General features: G+C 40.8%; 2 protein-coding genes and 1 long non-coding RNA gene across 4 annotated transcripts in view; all 3 read right to left on the bottom strand.

Annotated features, from left to right (window-relative positions):
* Nucleotides 1-17,506, bottom strand: part of LOC306980135 — an 857,770-nt gene that overhangs the window by 159,302 nt on the left and 680,962 nt on the right. The gene's annotated exons all lie outside the window — the stretch shown is intronic.
* inka2 (inka box actin regulator 2) overlaps nucleotides 1-17,506 on the bottom strand; it is a 373,123-nt gene that overhangs the window by 6,015 nt on the left and 349,602 nt on the right. The window lies entirely within an intron of this gene.
* Nucleotides 1-17,506, bottom strand: part of ppp1r16b (protein phosphatase 1, regulatory subunit 16B) — a 184,348-nt gene that overhangs the window by 158,460 nt on the left and 8,382 nt on the right. The window contains exon 1 of one of the 2 annotated variants that reach the window (XM_079579285.1): nucleotides 4,979-5,353. The exons of the other annotated variant lie outside the window; for it this stretch is intronic. The gene's annotated coding sequence lies outside the window, so the exon portion shown is untranslated. Of the gene's footprint in view, nucleotides 1-4,978; nucleotides 5,354-17,506 lie in introns of those variants that run through there. 2 annotated transcript variants of the gene reach the window in all.

Genomic DNA, 17,506 nt, shown 5'->3' with positions numbered 1-17,506 from the left:
TTGCCAAAAGTTAGTTTACTTCTGTCATTCAACTTAACATGTGAAACTCATATATGATAGACTCATTACATACAAAGTGAGATATGTATGTATGTAATATATGTTTGTTATAATTTTGTTTATTATGGCTCAGCTTGTTAAATTCCCAAATTAAAAATCTCACTTTGAATATTGTGAAAATGGACTGTAAGCCAAAATGATCAAAATTATAACAAATAAAGGCTATACACATCTCACTTGGCATGTAGTGAGTCTATATCAAATTAGTTTCACATTTTGAGTTGACTAACAGAAATAAATGAACTTTTGAACGATATTCTGATCTTCCGAGTTTCACCTGAACTTTACATTAACTCATTGAAATAAACAAATCTGCCGCCTCATGCAGGCTTTACAAACAAAAGTAGCCAATTTAAACATATCTATAAAAAGAAATTCAGTTAGAAACAAACTACAAACTATCGCCGCTGCCTCTTCTTCGTCCGCCATGTTTGTTTACTCTGAAGTCACGTTTGATCTTGAGAGGTTTCGCGATATTTCTCATTGTTTCTCATTGTTTTATCGGTTTGTGCAACTTTTTTGTTGGTTTCTTGTCATTGGACATAAACTCCATAGGGTAAAGTTGCATATCTCCCATCCACTTTGATATTATTTTGTGGACGATATATTGCCCACCTCTATTGTTGGGATTATATGCACTGACACCGTCTATTTGAGGTTTCTCTTATGAATATAGTTTTCTCATAATTCCAAGTCACTTCTGTGTTTCCTAGAAAAAAAATGCACTTTTCACTCCTGCTGAAAGAAGCTCATTTGCGGAGTATCAAAGCGAGCAGAGCGCCATAAAGGCGGGAGGCAGCTGCTGCTGAGGGTAAACAGATAAACAGAGAGCTGGCTTCACTGAGGAGACACTATATGCATGCAAAGACGCACAGATCTTTTGAAGAGGACGCCGCGTTGTCTATTTCCATTGAAAGAGGCAACAGGTGGCTTCAGCGTCACATGTGAACAGAGGCAGGGCAAAACAGTCTAAAGTTTATATCAATACGCCACATTGAACACAAGCCTGATATCAATTTCCTAAAACACACATCCCAGTGTCCAGCCCTGGTGTGGACACTGCTGAGAGATGCAGAAAATATCCTGTCTTCTATTTCAAAAGGCTGGTGAATGCAAAGAATGCAAAACTACTGTAGCAAAAGCCGACAAGACACTACGTCAGATCCAACCACAAGAAGGCATGCTCTGCTGATTCTTAACTGAGAATCTGTGAGGCATGACAGACATTTCTCACCGCTTCAAAAGAGACGGGAAAGCTGCTCATAATGAAGGTGGTGTGGAAAAGGGTTTCATGCATTATATGATTAGACATACCACTATTCTCCCTCCTGAAAAGGCATTCGGCATATTCTCCTCAAGAGCTCAAAACACTTGACCCTCACCGATTGTAGAAACATAATAATCTAGATTATTTTAGTAATAATTGAAATCATGATTATTGAAACAATTATTTCATATATATATATTTTTTAAAAACTATGCAAAATATTTTCTTTGGACAGTTAGAGGATTAGTTTAGAAACAGACTTTTTTCTATTAGAGACACCCCTGGTTCACCTGCCCCCTGCTGGCCAGCCCTCACACCTGCCCAAGCAAACCAAGCAGCGTGGCCTGATGACATCATCACACAGCGCTGTTTGTTTATGTTGGACCAAAATATGTGCCATTAGCACATGAAAGGGAAGGGAACAGACAGAATCATCACAGCGGAATGAAATAATGTGAGTTCGCTTTGAGCTGTATTTGTGAGATCTGCTCCTGAAGAAGAGTTTTAGACTTTTCTGCAACAACCAGCCCTGGGCAAAGGATAGAGAGGCCTCTAAACTTTGGTTCTCCTTTCAGCAAAAGGTGAGCTCTTATCAGTAGCATTATGTCAAGAGCTACATGTAAAACATATCATTATTATATAGGGCTGGGACAAAATATCGGATCGGACTTGGATTGTAATAGTTTGTGCTGCAATATCAAGCACTTTATCAAGTATCGCAATACTTTCAATACTACTGTGTTTGGAGGCATTTTTATCACACACTCCCATGTTTACCAGTAACAGTTACACAGTACTTTGTTACTTTTTGTGTTAATGCACTTTTCAATCTTAACACTTCAGTAACTGTCAAATGGCATTTCGTTTACAACTTTAGACACATTACTTTTTACACATTTAAGTACTTATCATTATTACTTCCTATAATCGCAATAAGTATCGGATTGGCCCCCGAGTATCGTGATACGTATCTGATCGTGACAAAAGTGGTTCATTCCAGCCCTATTATTATTATTATTATTATTAATTATTGTTTCCGAGACAAATGCAACAGTTCATCACGCTGTGCTGGTAGTTCAGCCGATCAGCCGCACAGGACCGTCTTTCTGCACTTTGGATGGACAAGCGGGAGGGCATCTTCAATGATAGCTTTTTTTCTCGATAATGCCATTTTTGTAAACATCTAGTGTAATAATCGAAATCGTAATTGAATTTCGATTAATTGCACAGCCCTACCTGATGATGTCATGAGGTGGTTTCCTTCGGATCATTTCCTTGATCAAACTGCCTTCAGAACTCTGTCCGTCCTGAATTCCGTCTTGCTAATAGCTGCTGGCGTTTATAGCACAAATACAATTTTCGGACTACGCTTTAAACCTTGCGGCCTAAACAACATTGCAGTTAATTTATAGATTTGCACAGGTATAACTCCCTTCGGGGCTGCTCTAGCGGGAAGCGCTAAAGGGAGACAGACAGGTGGAAGAAATAATGTGCAAGGAAGATGCTAAAGTCTGATTGTGTTTTCGACCTTCATTTTGTGCATCGTGCCACGGAAATGATATGATGCGCACTTCTCATATTGCTCCACCACTTGGTCTCAAGTCTCTTCAAATACATTGAAACCCTTATGGTCTCGATACAAAACAACTCCTAAGGTCTTTGACAAGAAACCCCGACACTGGCATCACTGTGAAATTATACAGTACAGTATACATTTTTACATTTTGGGTACTTTATTAATTTTAACACTCTAAAACTATTCTTTAAGTGTCTGAACTCTGACTCACTCCCACATTCAGAATTAGCCGTGCATATAAACTGTACCAACAGAGCTACTACAAGAGGTGTAACCAATGGTAGTTGTATTGTTCCAATGTTTAGATCGAGCTTTGGTCTGTCTGCCTTCTCAGCTGTCGGAGCCAGGCTCTGGAATAATTTACCAACAGACTTAAAACTAAAAACAAACGATACCAAATTTAAGATGAAATTAAAAAACTACTTAAAATCCATTCAACATTGGTCTCATAAATAACACAATTGATTAAAATGTATGATTTCTTTTGTTGTCATGTCATGCATGTCATGTTTTAATATGCACTGTTGTTGCTTTAATGGACAGGTGCTGTAAATCACTATAAACATTGCATCTGGTTTGCCCAATGTGCATGCAGTGTCCGTAATAAACGAACAAGAAGAATAAGAAGGAGGATGAAGATCGCGATCAATGGCTTTTCTGGTAGGCTAAAAAAAAATATATTTCTGTAACCAGGCGTGTTACTAACATGTTACAGGCACTGTTTGGAACAATGCTTGTGTTCGATTAAAAGTTTTAAAAAAAAATCTTTCTGTGTAAATATCTCATGTTAGTACGTGGACACCTGCGGCTTTTAAACAAGCGCGGTCAATATATGTCTTTTTGTTTCTTTTAAAATTTTATTGGTGCGGCTTTATTCAGGTGTGGTCAATAGTCCGAATATTACGCCAAGTCTGAAATCCTTACACACACATAGAATACATTATTGTAAGTTGTGAACATTTTGATTTGTTTTTGCTTAAGTGTCCAAAACAACTTAAAGGGATATTTCAGGATTTTTGACATAGGGCCTCATTTCCAAGTTATCCAGAGTGTTGCTGATTTCTGGAGACATTTTTTTTTGGTAATTTATGCAGTTTTTCTATTTGAAGAGTTACGTGGCGCTAGGCTAGTGCAAGGCAAGCGCATTTCTACGATATCAGCTAGCCTGCATTAAAAACACACACTCCACAGTTCACCTGAGGTAACTCACTTGTAACGTCAGACTAACCATATACATGTCTGTGTCGATAGAATCATTTTAACCATTTTGCATTTAAAATACCTTATATTTGATCAGCTACGTGGTTGTATAAGCTACGCAGCGGTGGAGTGATCTGCTAGAAAATAGTCCCTCAAAATGCGATCGTTCATGTGATGCAAGGTTAGATATATTCCAAAAATTATTCTATCGACACAGACATTTATATGGTGATGTTATAAGTGATTTGCCTCAGGTGCTCTGTGGAGTCAGACAGTTTTTAATGCAGTGTAGCTGATACCATAGAAATGCGCTAGCCTTGCACTAGCCTAGCGCCACGAAACTCTTCAAATATAAGAACTGCATGAATTCCCAAAAAAATATCTCCAGAAATCAGCAACACTCTGGATAACTAGGAAATAAGACCCTATGTCAAACATCCTCAAATATCCTTTTAAGAAAAGATGTACAATAGATGACGATTTAGAAACACACACTTTGTAGGGTGCAAGACTTTGTAGGATTAGAACAAATAGAAAATGTATTATTGTTTTACCTTGGTGTGAAGAGAGTGCCAAGTGTTTCACAACAACTTCATGAACGTTATTCTGACTTGTCTTTAGAAATGGCCAAATGAGAGTTTTCAGATTCATGAATTCAAACCCTTCAAGAGTCACAGCCACTTCAAAGCCCGGATAAACCAACGCAACAAAAAAAACTACTCTTCAAAAGAGTTTGGTTATGGCAGTGTACACTAAAAATCAAGCCACGTTTCACTCCAAGAAAAAAATAAAAAGATCCACCACAGCCAAAGTGTGAATCATTTGAATAAAACTCTCCAAAACAGTAGACATGCCAGACGTTCCCGAATACAAACCCCGGCGCGCTCACTGACGTTTTCCTCTGTCTTCCGCTCTCAGTGGGACTGCTCAGTGTCTCCAAGGATGAGCTGCTGCTTGATACGACCAACAAAACAATGCAAATCTCACTCTATCCCAGAGGCACGTCTCTCTCCGCTGTCGCCTCCTCCCTCCCCGCTCACTGACAGGACATTTTTATTCTGACTGGATCGCTTGTCCTAGTTGGCGCGGGCCGAACTGGTGCATGGGAGGGAATTTATGTCGTCCTCTTGATTTAAAGAAGCCAGGTCAAACTGATTCTGGGTCACTGTCCTCCCAGATGTATTGACGGAACCAGGGCAGCGCTACAGCACGGCGCCGAGCTACACTAGCAAGGTGTGAAGTGGGCACAGCGCCAGGGCGTGCTCAGAGCTGAGAGTATACTACAAGTAACAAGTGATAACATTTGCTGTAAATAAAGTGCCTGATAGTTGAAATAAATGCTTTCCCCAGACAGACAGGCTCTGCTGGGCGTGACTAACAGGCAGTTTAACTAAGCAGAGAAATGCAAGCATCGAAACAAACATGCAGCTTACACCAGTATAAAGAAATTCAAAAGATCTAGTACAATTCACACAAAAGACAGAGAAGCAGAGCAGTCTAATCTCAGTTGAGAGAAGTTATAAAGTTTGTTCTGTATTTGATAATGAGAAAAATAATAAAGTATATATCCTGAATTCTTGATAATTATTTGTCTCTATTGACTGTGAAGACCGTGGAGCACTGCTTTAATACTTTATTTTTTATTTTTATTGGTTTATTTGATGGGACAGTGCATGTTAATGAACATACATGGGTCTCATGCATTAAAAACAAGCCACACCGAATTGTAGCTTTGGGCTAATTTCCATCCCTCGTCCCCCATGCAAACTCTCAAACACACTCTCATTCATCCTGGCCTATTGTACATGTTTTTAGTGGTAGGGGAAAACGAAGTACCCGGAGGAAACCTACGCAGACACAGGGAGAACATGCAAACTCCACACAAAGAGGCCCCGTCCAGGTGGGAATAGAACCTAGACCTTCTAGCTGTGAAGCGCGAGCGCTAAACGCTGCGCTACCGTGCCGCCCACATATGCATGAAGTCGCTCATTAATATGCATGACGTAATCAAAAGTATCGATATTGCATCGTTCCACAAAATATCACGATATATCGAAAAATCTCTATATTGTCACACTCCTATTACAAATACAGGCGTTTCATCTCTTGCTTCATATGTCTGATGAGCGCCTGATCTGACGCCCAAAACGTCACATCAGTGGAGCGAGTAATAATAAAAGCTTGTATACTCCCAACCTGTGTGGATATTTTTTCCGGATCCTGAAGTTCAATATAATGAGGCACAAAAACATCACGATAAACATTATTATTGAAGACCTTTTTATGCTTCAGAAACTTGTCTAAAGTTTAAAAATGACAGTAAAAGCTTGGTTCGAAGAGTACTTTCTCTTAAAATATCCAACAATAAATATGACATACAACTAAAAAGATGAAGTACTACATTAGAAAAATGAGGGAAACATGCTAATAAATGCACAGACGATAAATGTTGAGACCAAAAATGTATTGTTCATGTGTCATTTATTGAACAATAAATTGATAAAGTAATTATCGTGTCAGTCCTAACAGATACACATTTGAGTGATGTGTTACAAATATCTGTGATTGGATCAATACTAAACTTGTGGGAGAAATGATTCACTGTGACAAGGATGCCTGACGCTCCAGATTTCAGGGTCCAAGTGGCGGGCTGACCATGCAATAATCACATAATTACTTTTAATTGCTCTTGCTGACATCTTATGGTGTTGCGTAAAAAACTATGAATAGATTGCTTCTCTATCAGAGCTAATCCTACGGGATCTACATGTGTTCGTAAGTAGTAGCATAATCACCGCTTCTCAAGTCCCCAATACGGCATGTGTTGACCTAATTCACCTCATACTCGGTCCTGCGTGGCACGGCCGGGTCAGCTCTCCCACAGTCACGCCTTTGTGCATCAACAAGGAACAGGACCAAGCCAGAACTCAGCGGCCCGTAACCGTTTATCATTATACAGAATAGTCTGAGTGATAGGCTGAGCTGACTTGCACAATATTGTCCAGCTCCCCTCAGTTCAGCTGGATGAAAACCAGAAAACTGTCATCACTATTGACCCGATGTTTTTTGTTTGGAGCTGGCGACATTCAGGAAAGCCACTTGTGTTGGCAGAGAACGTGAAAAAAAGCAAGCAACAGTATTGATTTTTCACATTCTGTCACTCACGAATTAAGGCCAAACAACGTCTGTAAGAAATCGGAAAGTAGCGCCCGATTTTATTCAATATCTAGGGTTTGGTATCAGGAAAAATGTAGGTAAAAAACCGGGCCAAGAAAGCAATAGGCCTGTTTTCTTTGTGAACATTGAAAAGTGTGCATAGATTGACAATTACTCTAGTTACTCTAGTTACTTACTTACTCTAGTTCAACGATGTAAATTATATAGAGCAAAATCTAAAATGTCAAATACAATACACAAGTCAATCAGCTGCTCTCTAAACAACACCATGAACTTTAGCTATTCTCACACCAATGCTTCCTTAGTGGACAGATCTTGTGTTTGTCTCTAAAACAGGTCATAGGTGGACAAAGCCTGGGATTATGAGTGGACAGTGGGAAAACTGAAGGATTTATATCAGCCAGCCAGTGCCTTGAAAGCTTTTTGTTTAAATGAGGCTTTGTGTAAAACATGGCAGGTTCCAAAACTGTGATACAGGTACTATCGGTGACACCTGCCAGCTTAGTCTAAAGTGGGAGGATAAACTGAGTACGCTAGCCTGGCTAACACCAGACTAAAATCACAAGTGATATTTAGTCTGGGGACCACCAATGCATTTTCTCGTAGGAGAGGTGTGGTTTACGATCGTCCATACTCGTTTATTGGGCGATACGAAAAAGAAAAAAAAGTCTATCTTGCGTCTGCACGTAGCCATAGCCAATCGTATCATCGCATGAGATGACGTATGACGTACCCGCTGTAAACTTTTGAGATAAACTCTTTAGAACACGGTCTAAAGCTTGATCGAAAAATACCATTGCGTCTGCTGCTGTCATGTTGGATCCGTAAATAAACTTTTTTTTTTTTTTATCCGTAAATAAACTACAAGCTTCCGTGCGTCATCGTCTTGCCGTCCCTCCTCGCTCTGTGATTGGTTCCCAAATCCACCGGAAAATTTGGGCCATGGTCCCCAGGCTGTTGTGCAGTTCGAAATAATTCGAGCGCACACAGCAGCCTGGCGTTAGCCAGGTTATGAGTACGCCTGAATTTGTCATAAAATGTGATCTGATCTTTATTAAAATCACAGGAATGATTAAACAGTGTCTGCTTGATCCAATACCACCCAAACATTTACATTTTATCATATTTTTACTGGCCATAACATGTAAACATTCACATGACAGCGTGGAAAAAGTGAGTACACCCCCTGAATCTCACTGAACTGCAGCAGTTTTGTAAAGAAGAATGGTCGAAGATTCATCCTGAGCGTCTAATCTGCAACTACGGGAAAGAGCCGGACAGCTATTTGACTTTGATTTGCGAAAGAGCTCTTGGATGCTCCACAGCACTACTTGAAATTAGGTGGACCGGTGGACCCAAAGTCGAATAGTTTGGGAGGAACACACAACGTCATGTGTGGAGGAAAAATGGAACAGCACATCAACATAAAAACCCTAAGCTCATTTTGAAGCATGGAGCAGGGAGAATGATGGTGTGGGGCTGTTTTGTTGCCGCACGTGATATCATCAATAGACAAATTAATTCACAAGTTTATCAACATATTTTGCAGAAAAACCTTGAGACATTCACACCAGCATGTGAATAAGTAAGTGAACCCCTGTATTAAATAGCTGGCTGATCCTTCTTTTGTAGCAATAACTGCTTATCTGTTGTTGCTGATCACATTGACACTCACAATGATCAGGATGACTCTTGGACCATCTCTCTACAAAACTGCTGCAGTTCAGCGAGATTCAGGTGGTGTACTTACTAATTCCACACTCTCCAGTGAATGTTCACATGTATGGCCAATAAAAATATGATCAAATGTAAATGTTTGAGTGGTATTAGTTCAAGCAGACATTGTTTAATCATTCTTGTGATTTTTAATAAAGATCAGACCATATTTTAGGCAGAAATGTAAGAAATTCTATATGGTGTACTCACTTTCCTCCCACTGTATCTTATCTCTTTAAATTTAGAAAGATGTTAAATATATTCCAATGTATGTGATGTTTGGTGTGAAAGGATCGCTTGCTGCGTTTAGAAAAGTTGAGTTTTAAACACGATTGGCCATCAGGCTGAGGGACTGACAGCGGTGTCTTTGAGTAAATGATGACCATTAGCCCATCTTGAGGCCCTTTTCTGCAAAAACACTATTTATCTGTGAATGTTTGTTTAGGAAGCGTGCAAATGGGGACAGTTCAGCTCGATGGTTGAAAATGAGCCGGATTTGTCATCATTAAAGTTCTGTTCAGAGTAAAGCAGTGAATTGTCCATCAGAGGTCAAGATTAAACAGTGGTTTAGTAAACAATCAGCTCTTCCACATTAAAGGCTTGATACCTGACGTTATTGCTAGAAATGGAATTTGTTTTGTCCTCCATCAGTATATTGTAAACTCAAACATATATGGGAAAAACACTGTGCATCCAAAAATAAAACATTTCTATCAATTTCATAAACTTTCAGGCTATTTTTCTGGCATTTCTGTGAATAACCCTGAAAAGAGCCCTTGCAATTTGAGCTAAACTCATCCCTGTGACAAATTTGGATGCTACAACTATGTTCGGAATGAGGACCACAATTTAATTTAGTTGCTTTCTCTGTCTGTTGTTAGAAAATCAGGATGATCATGTTCATAGCAACATTTGGAGTCATTCTTGGTATTGTTTTTGTGTTTGTGTGTGTGGGTTTGTGTTTGAGTAGGCAACAAAGATAAAACATTGGCTCAGGGTTTGTGAAATGTTGAAAGAGCTGGGAATAATTGCAGGATTGCATCAGTTTGATCATGACCTCAAAGCTTGGAGTTCAGCTTCAAACTTCAGTTTGATGTCAGGTATTAGAACTCTCAGCCAATAATTCTCATCAAATAAAAAATAAATGACGGTACTGAAAAGAGTGATGGCTGTGATTGAGTGCTAAGAGCTAAAAAGATGGTTGTGTTTATTCATTAAGGGCAACAGCAGCATCAGCTATACCATTCTGCTGGTTTGCAGGAATATAAATGTTTAATGTATAAAGTAAAGAAACAGCTATATTGTGAGCTATAGACATTTGAGACCTACACATTTCCAAGAGATCCTCACCCCTGCAGCTCAGTGGAGACGTCACAAGAGGCGAAACAATAAAAGGGACAAACAAGGAGAAGATGGTGAAAGACTGTTGTGGAGCGGACGGAGCTGCGCAGGAGAAGCAGGAGCTGATTAGTGAGTGACACCATCCTCTGAAACGGGGACAAACCCAGAAGATAGTTTTGAAGAGACAGCTAGGCTTCCTCCGGGTGCTGCGGTTTCCCCGACCTCCAAAAGCATGCTGCTCAGGTTGGCCCACAATAGCTGCCTTTCCACAGACAGGTGCGCATCAGCCCAATGCCTGGTCAACCCGGTTTGGCGAGCTTTTCCATAGCGGTGGCCAGGGTCAAACTGGTCTGACTAGATATACATTTTGGGACCGATCTCTGGCCGTCGCCCAAGCGCTGAATCGAACTAACATGACATGAACAGACTGCTGGCTGCTGATAGGCAAACGGAGAGTAAATAGCCTTCACTAAAACAGGCAGGTCAAGCGGATTTAATATTTCACCACATCTAAAAGGGGATTTTGCTAATATAAGCATAAAGCCGCTGTTAGCTGGTGTTAGCATAACATGTGCATGCTGCTTACCTTCATAGTTCCTGTTTTAGCTGTTGCATTTCTGTTTTATTAGCTTTGGCGCCTCTGAATGATTCCATAACTCCCACCACAAGGCAGCATTCATCCCCATTTGTTCTCATCTTGGCTTACAAAACTTTAATGACGATCTGTACAGCATACTCCTCTGTGGGGGCGCAACCCACAACAAATGCGAGTGTGTGTGTGTGTGTGTGTGATGGAAACAGAAAGTGTCGCGCTCAGTCCCAGCGGCTCAGGACTAACCCAACACCCCAATGCGTTTTGTAAATATGGCACTTATTTACTTACTTAAACGCACTAGGGCCATTTCTTCCCCAAGAGGCTTTCCTGTCCAACCAACGCAGTAGTTAAAGCTCTGCCCACTCAACTTAATAACCAATTAAAGTAATCTGCAAAGAGCCCTGCAACTGTCCAGACACTGATCGACTTCATGCTAAGGTGATGCTTAAGGTACGTCAGGTGGTCACAATGTCATGTACAGTAGCCTGAACTCTTGAACTATGGCAAACCTCTACTTTCTCAGATAATTAAAGCCAGCAGAGTATAGGGCTCCCGCTGCGTAAGGAGCTTATGCGATGTAGACTTAGTCATCTGTATTTCTGTCCTACGTCCCATTAGGCCAACTCTGAGGGACTGCGGCTCCCCCATTACTCCTCAGGAATTGATTCATATCCTGCCAGGGCTCAAAAAAAAAGAATTTCACAGTGTTTCTCGCCGATAGCCTTCATTTACGTGCCGTGATGATACGCTTCCTTTTGCACTTTAGGGAGCATTTTTTACGGGGAATAATGAGTTGATTGCTCGGCGTTACATCAGCAGAACAGCGTGTACCTGGAGGTGTGCAGAAGCGTAAAAGCTGGTTAAAAGCCAGAAGAGATGTGGTTTAGACTTTCTTTTGGACTTTACAATCATCTCTACTCTATAGCTCAGAAAAAAGATCACGTCTGCATTGGTGGCGGACATCTTTTCCACTGCGGGTTTTTATGTAAGATCAGAAAAATAGGAGGCCTGTATTAGCAGATTCACAAGAGAGCGAAAAGCAATAACTGTCAAGGGATCACACTGCGAGGCTGTGTTCAGGCAGAGTCAAAGTTTTATACATAAAGTTCTGTGTTTACTTTTGGCCTTTTTATTTTATAAGGCTGTTCGAGGGAGTGAAAACCTGCAGCAGTTTAGTAAATATGGAGCATAACATTCGAATGTTGTCTTAATGATTATGTGAGTGGTGTGTGCCATGCTTGAGTGGTTGGTGAGCATCAGAGGGTCGACCCTTAAGTTGCTTACGCTTACCATCAGTATGAGTATAATGCAATGCACCCTAGCGTTGAACAAGAGGAGGAAGGAGGAGAAGGAGAAGCAGAGGAAGAAATAGTAGAAGAAGTAGTAGTAGAGGAACGAGAAGTAGAGGAAGAAGAAGTAGTAGAGGAAAAGGAAGTAGTAGAAGAAGTAGTAGTAGAGGAAGAAGTAGTAGAAGTAGTAGTAGTAGTAGTAGTAGTAGAAGTAGTAGTAGAAGACGGAGTATAGGAAGAAGTAGTAGAAGAAGAAGTAGTAGAGGAAGAAAAAGTAGTAGATGAAGAAGAAGTAGTAGAGGAAGAAGTAGTAGTAGAGGAAGTCATAGAAGTAGAAGAAGAAACAACCATATTTCTCTCACTAAAAGCCTGCAGAAAAGTTCAGAGCCTTATCCAGTGCCATTATTTGGTTATAAACAATGGATAAACAGGATTGTGTGAAGAATCATACATATTTTAACTTTCTATCAGAATCCCTCTTATCTCTGCAACTCACTGGACACAGTCCATGCCGTCGTCTGTGTACCACAGTATGGGGGCCTGATTGAAGCCGGCTGTCCGGTTCCTGGGTGGGGTTATTGGTCCATCTGCTCCGCTATCCACTCTCACATACAGTTTGTTTATCCCAGTCCAATCTGTCTGTTTATTTGGACAAGAGGGTTCGCCCACAGCACGCCCTGGCCACCAGGTCCCAACTGTTCCAGCCATCCAATTAGATAAACCCCGAATATCCTTTCATTTCTGTCTTATGATGCCTCCTCTGTTATTCGGCCTTGAGTTGCGCTGCGCCGCACTGTTGAGTCACTTTACTGCCCTAATAATGGTTTGAGTCTCCGCTAAGTCCCAGGGCAATGTAAACAGGGGCTTAGCTGGAGCCAAGCTGCAACGAGTGTCACTTCTAATCTACCGCGGAACGAGGATGGGCCAGCATAAAGCGTGCACAGTCCTGGTGAATATGCAGTCAAAATGTCAGACTAGATATCAGTGCAGACTTTACAAGCACTGGGCATAACATGAGAGAGATCAGCAGAAAACTTCAAAATGTTTCACTGCACTTTGTTCAACTTGCTTTAAACAGAAAAGCCAGCGCCAAAGACTAACTGCCTTAATACTGAAGGGGAAGTTTCGATAACCTTCATAACAAGTTCCAACAATTCAGACAATCAGGAATTCTAACATCCTGATGGATTAAGTTGTCATAAAGCTCAATCAATCAAAACAGCAGGACTTTGCTGACAAGTAAAGCTGATGTTTCACGATCATCCGTGCAGTTACTTATGTGTCACTGGCTGGATCTGAGACATCTGTGGAGCAAACAGCCATGAAGAAGTCACCTGGTTGAGCTTGGGCAAGATGGCAAAAAAAAATTAATATAGCGCAATATATATATTTTTTTTAATTCAATCTCCTTGTTATTATCATGGTTCAATAATGAACGCAGAGATGATGAGCTTAAAATCATGATAATTACTATATTGATACTGCATTAATCAAAACCCCTCATGTTAAAGGAGCTAGACCTGATTTTACTGCTAGAAATGGAATGACATTTATTTTACCCCCTTTAGTATATTGTAAACTCATACATTTGGGGGCGACAGTGGCGCAGAGAGTAGAGCGGGTCGTCATGTGATCGGAGGATCAGCAGTTCGAAACCCGCAGGTGCACACTGTCATTGTGTCCTTGGGCAAGACACTTCACCCTCCTTGCCTCCAGTGTCTGTGTACACTGGTGTATGAATGTGTGAGTGGTTCCTTGATGTAAAGCGGTTTGAGTGCCTATAGCAGGTAGAAGAAAACACTGTGCATCAAATTTTAAAACATTTGTATCAATTTTATGAACTTTCAGGCTATTTTTCTCGCATTTTTCTGAAAGTGACCCTGAAAAGTGACCCTGCGAGTTGTGAAATGTGCCGATAAATTGTCCCTGTAAAGAATTTGGACGCTGCAAATATATTAGAAAAGGTACAAGTGAATGAAGTCAGGTATAGGGCCTGACCAAAGTTTTTATAAAAAACTAAATTAATCGCCCAACTTTATGTACAATATTGACTTTGCGTTAGGGCTTTCAGACACATTTTTGTAGTAGCACAAAGTTGTTGATAAAGTTCACGGCATCCTGAAGCCAAAGCAACCCGTCAGAAACTCCCCGCAGTGCAGTGCAATTGAAGCGAGGAATTGAGACACAGCAGGACGCGCAGCTTAAGGATATATATCTTTCATAAAAGTGTAGTAGAATCTTCCTTATTGCCTTGATCTCCAGGTTCTTTTAACTGATGCTGATCTGTGGAGCAAGCCCACAGGGGGGTCAGCAAGCGCAAGTCTAGACACTTTCAACTTTTCACTCATTAATATTTTAGCAGCAGCAACACTTTGCATCGAGCAGCTCAGATTCTAGTTGGAAAAATCTCAAGGTTATATTACACTAAATGGGGAAATACTGTATATTTTAGTAGCAGATATAACCATAAGCTTAAGAACATAGAGAGGTACTGAAACTGAAAAAATTAAATATAGTCTGGTAGTGGTAGTGCTCGGTTTGGGGATTTTCATGTGGTTCACGGCTTTCGCACAAAAACAAGTTTGTGAAGGCCTCCAGAAAGTTGGATAAGAAAAAAAAAGCTGCAGCCTTGGCACAAGAGGAACATACGATACCACTCCATCCTCGCTTTTCATTGACCACACATGTTTCAGGAGCTCTACAAGAGCAGATAAAAATCCAAGCACACAACATTAAAATAAAACAAGGCCACTTAGAGAGGCAGGTGCAAGTACATCACAAAGCCAGCTAGGTAGCTGCATTCTTAAACTATTCACCACTCTTTTGCCTCTGAAGTGAATGGGATGAAAGTGTAGCTCTCTAGTATTTGAGAGCACACGTGTAAAATGATACGCTGCAGCAGAGGTGATGGGGAATTTCAGACAGTTTTTCCATTTCTGCTCAATTTTCCATTTTTGCTCACAAATGACCAATATTGTTCATTGGCTGCAGTAGTATTTAAAAGCCCTTTATTTGGGGCGACTGGTTAAGTTGTACAAATACAATATGTCAATTATTCACATAAACGTGCGCCCAATTTTTGGTGGCCCTCAGGCTCAGATTATTATTTCTACTGCAAGTTTAATAATTCCACATGATTAAAGCCTCAGAAAGTAACACTGTATGGAGAGACAGGGTTGGTATTCAGGATCTAAGCATATAAAGAGGAGGGGAATGGTTCTACTTTGCTTAAATGCACCCAGTTTAACGTTCCACTGCACTGACGACCAATCTGCAGCCCTGCACGCTCGATACTCTTCAACATGGGGTCCCCGATGAAAAATGTTTGGACACCCCTGTCATGGACCATTTGGTATGGCCCTGATTCGGAAACTGAGACAATATTGGCTAAATATAATTCTCATCCTTAAAGGGACTATACAGAGTTTAAAAATGTTAAAACTATGTATTTTCATCCCCCTACATGTTTCCAGCAATGTCCTAATGTGTAGAATGAGCCCAGACCTGGTCACCACAACTGCCTCTAAAATCCTGCACGCTGTTACTTCGGGTCCGAAGTGCCATCATGCACGAGCTAAATATAGAGACTGCAGTTATGCATAAGACCTGAGGTGGCAGTAATGAGTATAAAATGACTAACTTGCACCTCGTCTCTTTAAGCTTTTTCAAGGGCCTTTACAATGCAATGAACTTTTGGCAGCTTTCATAACTATGTCATAAAAACAGGACTCTCGGACATCCAGGATGATACAATCAAGTAATTGTTCAATTGGATTCAATAGGTTTTGTTTGCTGTTTGTCTTGGGCTATTCACCCATGATGCAGCCAAAAATCAATACACATAGACAACATAAATAAAATATAAACTATAACAGGCCTGTTGGATCCAAGGACAGCACTAAAGGGACTCTAAAAGAAATAGTGATAGTGTATCATTGAATAAATCAACCCCTCCTGGAACCGCCACCTTAACGTGGTGGAGGGGTTTGAGCACCTGAATGATCCTGGGAGCTCTGTTATGGGGGGCTTCATGCCCCTGGTAGGGTCTCCCAGGGCAAACAGGTCCTAGGTGACGGGTCAGACAAAGAGCGGTTCAGAAGCCCCTTATGTGGGTTGGTTGGGTTGGGTTGGGTTGGGTTGGGTTGGGTTGGGTTGGGTTGGGTTGGGGATGGATGGATGGATGGATGGATGGATGGATGGATGGATGGATGGATGGATGGATGGATGGACATTATTGTTCTGTTTTATGGTTCTAGATGACAAATATTTTAGTATAGACACCGAAAAAAATATTGTTCAAGTATTGGTACAGTTGACGTTATCGTTAAAGCAGTTGTATTGAAAAAAATACCCATATACGTCATTTATTTCCTTCGTGGCTGTTTCAATAATCCTACATCCCGTCTGTCTCTTCTGCACACCAAACCTACGCCCAGACTCCAACATACGTCACATATCCATAAGACTCCTCAGTGTTTTAAAGCCCAGGCAGAGTAAGTTCTCTGCAGATAGCATTGTTTAAGTTTCATTTTCATGAAGCAGGGTGAGGCAGGTGGAGTTTATTTAATAACAGCCAGAGACATGGGGCATATTTTAAGTTATACTACAAAAAACACCAAGGCTAATGTGTTTAAAGTAGTTCGTAGACATAACAGTTGCTTTTGTACCACTTCACAGCTGTAACCCTGTTCTCCTCTGATGTGCCTCATGTCGCAGAGAGAATTCAAGTTACCGTGCCGACCGTGCTTTCCACAACAATGTGAGGAAAATAGTCCTTCCTGAACCCAAACACAATGAGCTCACTTCCTGCTCACCAATCAAGCCTTTTCTCTAGACACACAGCAGAGTAAAGCCAGGGCAAAGTCACTGAAGGACTCCAGCATTAAGACAATATTAAAAAGACCAACAGTCGCCCCGTGGCATTTATTATTCATGTAGGAGTTAATTAAATGCTTAAAGGGCAACAATAAGCAATGCAGTAGAGGCTTCAACAATATTGTGTCGGTGTTTTCGACGCATGAACCTGCAAATTAAACACAATACTTCAGGGTCAATGATGCAACAATCCTGCCTGTACCAAGTAAAGTAAAAGCCTGTACCAACTGGATATTGGTATTGGGAATCATGTACAAACTGGAGGTGGGATGTCAAGAAAGGCACATTCTTGCCTATTTCTGACGGTTTGCAAAAACTATCGCTTCATCACCATATCTAGAAAGTCCCCCAAAAATATTGTCAATATCACTCCAGCAGCTCTAGTTCAAACCAGAGTAAATGGCTACATC

Source organism: Gobius niger, assembly GCF_951799975.1.
Source record: "Gobius niger genome assembly, chromosome: 20".
Lineage (NCBI taxonomy): Eukaryota > Metazoa > Chordata > Actinopteri > Gobiiformes > Gobiidae > Gobius > Gobius niger.
The sequence above is the reverse complement of the archived record's forward strand: the minus strand, read 5'-3'. Positions and strand labels throughout refer to the sequence as shown.